Below are 8,043 nucleotides of genomic sequence, written 5' to 3' on the forward strand. Positions count from 1 at the left end.
GTCTGCTCTGTGCCCGGGCTGGAGTCTGCGCACTGCTGCTGTCTCTTAATCTTTAATTCATCTCTTTTATCTTAGATTCAGTTATTATTGGATTTTTAAGGTGTTTATTGCACTTCTGTCAGTGATTATCAGAAGCTGCATAATGTATAAAGTAATGGCGGTGTAATTCTGCAGCACAGCTGTGGGAACGCTCCCCCCAACATCTTCTGGAGACTCCTTCACATCAGTCACATACAATCCCCAGGATAATTTACCCATAATAGTGTCTCTATAATAGCAAAAGTGCCCCCATAACAGTGTAATACTGCCCCCATAACAGTGTAATACTGCCCCCATAACAGGGCCGCATACCTCCCAACCTTTGAAGAAGAGAAAGAGGGACAGATCATGCGGCGCGCATAGCCGCCCTCATCCCAAATCCTGGTATGCATGGCCCCCTCATCACCAATCCTGCTATGCATGGCCCCCTCATCCCCAATCCTGGTATGCATGGCCCCATCATCCCCAATCCTGGTATGCATGGCCCCCTCATCCCCAATCCTGGTATGCATGGCACCCCTCATCCCCAATCCTGGTATGCATGGCCCCCTCATCCCCAAGCCTGGTATGCATGGCCCCCTCATTCCCAATCCTGGTATGCATGGCCCCCTCATCCCCAATCCTGGTATGCATGGCTCCCTCATCCCCAATACTGGTATGCATGGCCCCCTCATCCCCAATCCTGGTATGCATGGCTCCCTCATCCCCATTCCTGGTATGCATAGCCGTCCTCATCCCCATTCCTGGTATGCATAACCGCCCTCATCCCCATTCCTGGTATGCATAGCCGCCCTCATCCCCAATCCTGGTATGCATAGCTTCCCTAATCCCCAATCCTGGTATGCATAGCCGCCCTCATCCCCAATCCTAGTATGCATTGCCGCCCTCATACCCAATCCTGGTATGCATGACCTCCTCATCCTTAATCCTGGTATGCATGGCCTCCTCATCCCCAATCCTGGAATGTGTTACGCTCGCGCCTGGACTGACTGGCGTGAGCGTGATTAGTGATCCCACTGTACCATGAACCGAGGAGTGCCTGGAGGGGTGTAACTAAGTATCAACCCAATCCGACCAAGGTCGCACGCCGGCTTAGTCGACTCCATGGACCAAGGAGGAACCGAGCAGAGGGACCAGGTGCGACTCCAGGTCAGACCCCGGTCACAGTTGTTGACCCACACTGGGGAATGCAGGAATAGGCAGGTTAGACTGGCATACAGGCAGGCGGGTATTGGCAAGTACGGCTGGTATGCAGACAGGTGGGCACTGGCAAGCATGGCTGGTATGCAGACAGGTGGACACTGGCAAGCACGGCTGGTATGCAGACAGGTGGACACTGGCAAGCATGGCTGGTATGCAGACAGGTGGGCACTGGCAAGCACGGCTGGAGTGCAGACAGGGAGGTACTAGCCGGTTGGAGCACAGGCTGGATAGGGTCCAGTACAGACTGGGAGACGGGTTCAGAGCCGCAGATGCGGTAGTCAAGCAGAGTAAAGCGAAACCGCAGGTGCGGTGGACAAGGCTGAGCAGAGCGAAACTGCAGGTGCGGTGGACAAGGCTGAGCAGAGTGAAACCACAGGTGCGGTGGACAAGGCTGAGCTGAGCAAAACCGCAGGTGCAGTGGACAAGGCTGAGTAGAGCGAAACCGCAGGTGCGGTGGACAAGGCTGAGCAAAGCGAAACCGCAGGTGCGGTGGACAAGGCTGAGCAGAGCGAAACCGCAGGTGCGATGGACAAGGCTGAGCAGAGCGAAACCGCAGATGCGGTGGACAAGGCTGAGCAGAGCGAAACCGCAGGTGCGGTGGACAAGGCTGAGCAGAGCGAAACCGCAGGTGCGGTGGACAAGTCTGATCAGAGCGAAACCGCAGGTGCGTTGGACAAGGCTGAGCAGAGCGAAAACGCAGGTGCGGTGGACAAGGCTGAGCAGAGCGAAACCGCAGGTGCGGTGGACAAGGCTGAGCAGAGCGAAACCGCAGGTGCGGTGGACAAGGCTGAGCAGAGCGAAACCGCAGGTGCGGTGGACAAGCAGAGCCGAACAGGGCTGAAGGTGCAGGCAGAGAGGACAGGACTCTGTTCACATGGAACAGACTGGAAAACACAGGAAGATGGCTAGAACACAGGAGGAAGATACGGAGGAAAGGAAAAGGGACAAACAGAACCAGATACACACAAGGTACTTACTATGAAGTAGCGAATGGACACAAAACTCACAAACAGAAGAACAAAGACAACGAGTTGGAGTTAGGTGCAGGTTCAGATACTGCAGGAAAAGGGAAGGTACGGATATAGAGACAAACAGGTAACAGGCTAGAATACAGTTCAGACAGGAACTGCTACTGCAAAGAGATACAAGAACGAGCCTGGGTATACAGCCCCCAGAGTGGCGGGAACAGACTAGAAGTCTGAGATAATAGGTCTGGGAATGCAGCCCCCAGAATGGCGGAGACAGACTAGAAACAGGACAGGACCTGGCAATTCAGTAGCAAAGACTAACTGAGTGAAGGTGTTGCTCAGGCACCTCCTACTGGGTGGAGGGGGTTTAAATATCCAGTGACTCACAGCAATAGGCTGGAGACGCATTAGGGGTGCGCCCACAGCAGCTACAAGAATCAGGAAGTAACCGGGCCACCGCCCTAAACAGTCAGTCAAGAGACATGCACATAGCATGAACTGGAGCAAGGTTTGTAGGCTGGACTGACAGGTAAGATTGCGGCCTTGCATAGTAGGAGGTGGTGCACTATGCAAGCACGCCGCCAGGGATGTTACAGTATGCATGGCTCCCTCATCCCCAATCCTGGAATGCATGGCCCCCTCATCACCAATCCTGGTATGCATGGCCCCCTCATCCTTATTCCTGGTATGCATGGCCCCCTCATCCCAATCCTGGTATGCATGGCCCCGCTCATCCCCAATCCTGGTATGCATGGCCACCTCATCCCCATTCCTGGTATGCATGGCCCCCTCATCCCCAATCCTGGTATGGATGGCCCCCTCATCCCCAATCCTGGTATGTATGGCCCCCTCATCACCAATCCTGGTATGCATGGCCCCCTCATCCCCAGTCCTGGTATGCATGGCCCCCTCATCCCCAATCCTGGTATGCATTGCTCCCTCATCCCCAATCCTGGTATGCATGGCCTCCTCATCCCCAATCCTGGTATGCATGGCACCCCTCATCCCCAATCCTGGTATGCATGGCCCCCTCATCCCCAATTCTGGTATGCATGGCCCCCTCATCCCCAATCCTGGTATACGTGGCCCCCACAGACTCAATCCTGGTATGTGTGGCCCCTTCAGACCAAAATAAACACTTATACTCACCTTCCTTCCTCCCCTCTGCTCCAGCGCTGCATCCTGTCTACCAGCAGCTTATCTCAGCATCTGAGCAGCGCATTGTATCACTGCCATGCGCCTTCAGATGCCAAGGTGAGCTGCGGGGATATTCACTTCTCTCCACGCCGGGACTATGGGCATGGAGAGGAGTGAATAGCCATTCTCCTTAGTAGCGCGCACTGTCAGGAGGAGCTGCGGCTCCGTTATCCTCTGTTCCCGCTACTAAAGAGAATGAATATTCACTCTTCTCCACGCCCATAGTCCCGGCATGGATAGAAGTGAATATCCCCGCAGCTCACCTTGGCATCTGAGGGCGCATGGCAGTGATACAATGCGCTGCTACTGTGCCCAATAACAGTGTAATACCGCTCCCATAGCAGTATAATACTGCCCCCATAACAATGCCAGCTACTGTGCCCCATAGTAGAGTAATGCTGCCCAACATCTTCTGGAGACCCATTTACATCAGTCACCTACAATCACCAGGTTAATTTACCCATAATAGTGTAATACTGCCCCCATAACAGTGCTGGCTACTGTGCCCCATAATAGTGTAATACTGCCCCCATAATAGTATAATACCGCCCCATAACAGTGTAATACTGCCCCCATAACAGTGCTGGCTACTGTGCCCCATAAAAGTGTAATACTGCCCCCATAATAGTATAATACCGCCCCCATAACAGTGTAATACTACCCCCATAACAGTGCCGGCTACTGTGCCTCATAACAGTGTAATACTGCCCCCATAATAGTATAATACCGCCCCCATAACAGTGTAATACTGCCCCATAAAAGTGCAAGCTACTGTGCTCCATAACAGTGTTAGGCTATGTGCACACGGTGTGTTTTTGATGCATTTTAGCAGCATTTTTTTCACGCAGAAATGGGCTAAAAATGCTAGGTAATCCGTGTGCCAGCTAATGCAATGACAATCCTGCAGTTCTGTGCACATGATCAGGAATTTTCCTGTCAGAATTGTGATTGCGTTAAATCTGCAGTGTGACGCTCGCAGCCCTGCCCTGGGATATGGGGGTACTCGGAGCCGGGTCAGATGTTTTGTGGGTTGTAGCCATGGCCGTGCCCAGGGCCGTCACATTCAAAAGGGTGTAGTGGGCTTTCAGAGTTGGTGTTAATCGAGTGGTTGTGTTGACTACGCCACCTGTGGTGTCTGATGATCCTCCACCAGCGCTGTGTTCAGTCCTCTGAGGCGGGATGTAGTGGCAGCAGAAGATGGTACTACTCCCCACAGGCGGAGCAGGGCCTCAGGGCAGAGGAGGCAGGAGGATGGGAATTATAGGGGGAGATGTGGTGCGGTGTGGTGCGGTGCCGCGTTGCAATAAGCAACCGGAGGCCATAGGGGTAGTCTTCCCAGCTTTACTCACGGTAGAATGCACAGCTGCAAGGCTTCTCCCTGCTCCTCACGGCGCGCTGCGGCCACCAGGACCAGGGGTCCGACTACCTCCGAGTAGTTCAGGTGCTTTGGTCAGGACCCCGCACCAGAGTGTTCCTAGACTTTCCCACTAGGTCCTCTCTTGTCCGTATGTGGTGCGTGTTACAAGTCCGGGTCTCCCTCTGGACTATGCACATAACAAGGGTACGGGTGGCGACTCCGCTCCGTCCGTTACCCGGTGGGATCTACTGAGCCTCCGGACTTCTCCGACTAAAACTTGAAGTGACAGAGTCAAATATCGGGGGCCGGTACCCCTTTTGCAGCAGGAATCCCTCTGACTAGGCCAGAATAGTGAGGACAGGTGGCGTATACCGCTCCGTCTGCATCCCCCTGGGATCCTTTTGCCTGTGGAGCTTGTCTCCTCTACTCCCCTCCAGGCCTTCTTGGGTAGGAACCTTGACCGGGTAGAGACAACCGTTAACTCTTGCCCACTCCTCGCCTCAAGGCCAGAGCACGAGGACCGTGTCCCCATCAACTGCAGGTTCACACAGAAAGCCACGTTCAGTGATGAAGATCACAAGACCATAAGCCCAAAATGGCTGTTTATTAAATATGAATTCTTAAGTGTAACCTAAATGTGCGTCCTCCACCCTCACCCACTACATGGTTCCCCCTATCTTTGGTTCCCCCATCTCCTCTTATCCCGGCTGGGGCAGCACCCTGGTGCATATTAGCCCCCCTCAGGTGGGAGCGATGTAGTGATGAATGCAGAGGTGGAGTCCTGACAGCGGCACCATCCTTACCTCGAAGGAGAGATACCACACCTCATTAAAGAGGTGCAGTACCCCTGTGGCGACCGAACCCTCAGGGGCGCCACAGCAGCATGTCAATTCTTTGTGCATTTCTCCAGCATTTTTCTCCCATTGACTTCAATTGAGTCAGTCAAATCCGAAGCAAAAACGCAGGTATAAATATATCTGTGGATTTGCTGCGGATGTTTGCTGCATATTTGACTGACTCAATTCAAGTCAATAAGTCAAAAACGCTGCAAAAACACACAAGGAATTGACTACTACTCCCATCATCCTATGGCCGCTCCCGCTGACAATAGCGGGAGCAGGCGCGGCTGAGGGCAGACGTAGTCTTCTCAGCCGGCAGTAGATCAAAATGTAGGAGTGAGGGGGTTTGTCACGGTGATATACCCAGCGATGGACCCGTTGTGCCCTGACAGACATTGTCACCCACAAGCGTGACAAAATTTCTGTTTTCAAATTTTCACATTATTTGGCGTCCTGTAAGGCCAAATCATAGTAGGCCTTTTGTGGCTCCCCCATTAAGTATGGCGTCAGGACTTCCGCCCACTGCTCTGGTGGGAATTTCTCTCTATCAGCGACCCTTTCAAAAATGGTTAAAAAGGCGTCAATGTCATCACACAGGGTCATTTCCTGCAAGGCTCTCCTCACCTCCTTCTGGACAGAGAAATTATCAGCTGACATTGAGGTCGGAGCCGCCGTCGTGCCACGAATCGCCTCTGTGAGCACATCAATCTGCTGTTGCAGTTGTTGGAGCTGCTGTAGCTGCTGCTGCTGCTGTTCCCAATGCTGCTGCTGGTGCTGGCTTTGGACCAGGTGCTTGATCAGCTCCTCCATTTTTTCTGACCGCAGTTCCATCCTTACAGCCGCCTTCACCCAGGACATGCAGTCTGTTCTCAGCCATCACATTTGCTTCCTGGGAATCTTGCCCGCACTTCTAACACCAACTGTGGTAGATCAGCTCACTTGATTGCACATAGAGGTAGACACAGGAACACTGTCTCTTTAAATCTTCTGTTGTGGTTTATTAAGTGTACTGCATCAACCACAGCATTGTTAGCAAAACAAACAGGGCCTTCCTGGCTTAACAGGAAAAACAAAACATAAGGAACAAACAACTCAATGTTTAGCTTTTCTTCACATGAGAAAACAGCTCCAAAGCTTTCACCTCCAGGCCCACCCAGCACCAAATGCTCTAAAAGGATGGGAATTTTTTCTCTGACCTCCTCCCTCTCCACAGGTGTTTAATCACCCTAACACTAAACATGGCTGATTAACCCCTCATTACTTCATGTGCTGAAACATTTTCCCTATGTTTATATTACTGGAGCTAACAATCTCTGTGTAACATCCCTGGCGGCGTGCTGGCATGGCTTACCACCTCCCACCATGCAAGACCGCCATCTTACCTATCAGTCCTGGCTGCACACTTTGCTCCAGCATCTGCTGTGTGTATGTCTCTTGTCTGATTGCTTAGGGCGGCGGCGCAGTTACTGTCTGATTCTTATAGTTACTGTGTGCGCACTCCTAATGCATCCCCAGCCTAATGCTGTGAGTCATTGTAAGTACCTAGTGTGTACCTGCTCTGCTTGTCTACTGCACCTGCGGGTTTTGCTCTGTTCGGCTTGTCTACCGCATCTGCGAGTTTTGCTCTGCTCGACTTGTCTACTGCACCTGCGGGTTTTGCTCTGCTCTGCTTGTCTACCGCACCTGCGGGTTTTGCTCTGCTCTGCTTGTCTACCACACCTGCGGGTTTTGCTCTGCTCTGCTTGTCTACCGCACCTGCGGATTTTGCTCTGCTTTGCTTGTCTACCGCATCTGCGGGTTTTGCTCTGCTCTGCTTGTCTACCGCACCTGCGGGTTTTGCTCTGCTCTGCTCGTCTACTGCACCTGCGGATTTTGCTCTGCTCTGCTTGTCTACCGCACCTGCGGGTTTTTCTCTGCTATGCTTGCTTACCGCACCTGCGGGTGTTGCTCTGCTCTGCTTGTCTACCGCACCTGCGGGTTTTGCTCTGCTCTGCTTGTCTACCGCACCTGCGGGTTTTGCTCTGCTCTGCTTGTCTACCACACCTGCGGGTTTTGCTCTGCTCTGCTTGTCTGCCGCACCTGCGGCTCTGTTCCTGTATCCTAGACTGTACTGGTCCCTATCCTGCCTGCGTTCCTACCTGCCAGTACCCACCTGTCTGCATACCAGCCGTGCCTGCCAGTACCCACCTGTCTGAATACCAGCCGTGCCTGCCAGTACCCACCTGTCAGTATGCCAGCCTAACTTGCCTGTTCCTGCATTCCCTGGTGTGGGTCAACAGCTGTGACCGGGTCTGACGTGGAGTAGCACCTGGTCTGTCTGCTCGGTCCCTCCCTGGTTCACGGAGTCGACTGAGCCGCCGTGCGACTTTGGTCGGACTGAGTTGATACTTAGTCACACCCCTCCAGGCACTCCTCGGTTCATGGTTCAGTGGGATCACTA

The sequence above is a fragment of the Phyllobates terribilis genome, unplaced genomic scaffold (assembly GCF_046119375.1).
Source record: "Phyllobates terribilis strain yellow unplaced genomic scaffold, ASM4611937v1 Scaffold_3__8_contigs__length_932513732, whole genome shotgun sequence".
Lineage (NCBI taxonomy): Eukaryota > Metazoa > Chordata > Amphibia > Anura > Dendrobatidae > Phyllobates > Phyllobates terribilis.